Consider the following 221-nt stretch of genomic DNA (forward strand, 5'->3'; position numbering starts at 1 on the left):
CATTTAATATCATCTGCCAAAGAGAGAATGTGACCATAATACCCTACAACCAAAATCTCTCTGGCGTGCTGAGAGGTCATTTGCATATACTTTCACAAAAAATGAAACATATCATTGGGCTGTCACTTCAACATCGCTTCATCAGTGCTCTCTTTATTCGGTCGCGTATGTTGATGACATTTGAAATATCAAAGCATTAAATTTTAAAAAACTATGTAAAT

This window comes from Penaeus monodon, chromosome 24 (genome assembly GCF_015228065.2).
Source record: "Penaeus monodon isolate SGIC_2016 chromosome 24, NSTDA_Pmon_1, whole genome shotgun sequence".
NCBI classification, from domain to species: Eukaryota; Metazoa; Arthropoda; class Malacostraca; order Decapoda; family Penaeidae; genus Penaeus; species Penaeus monodon.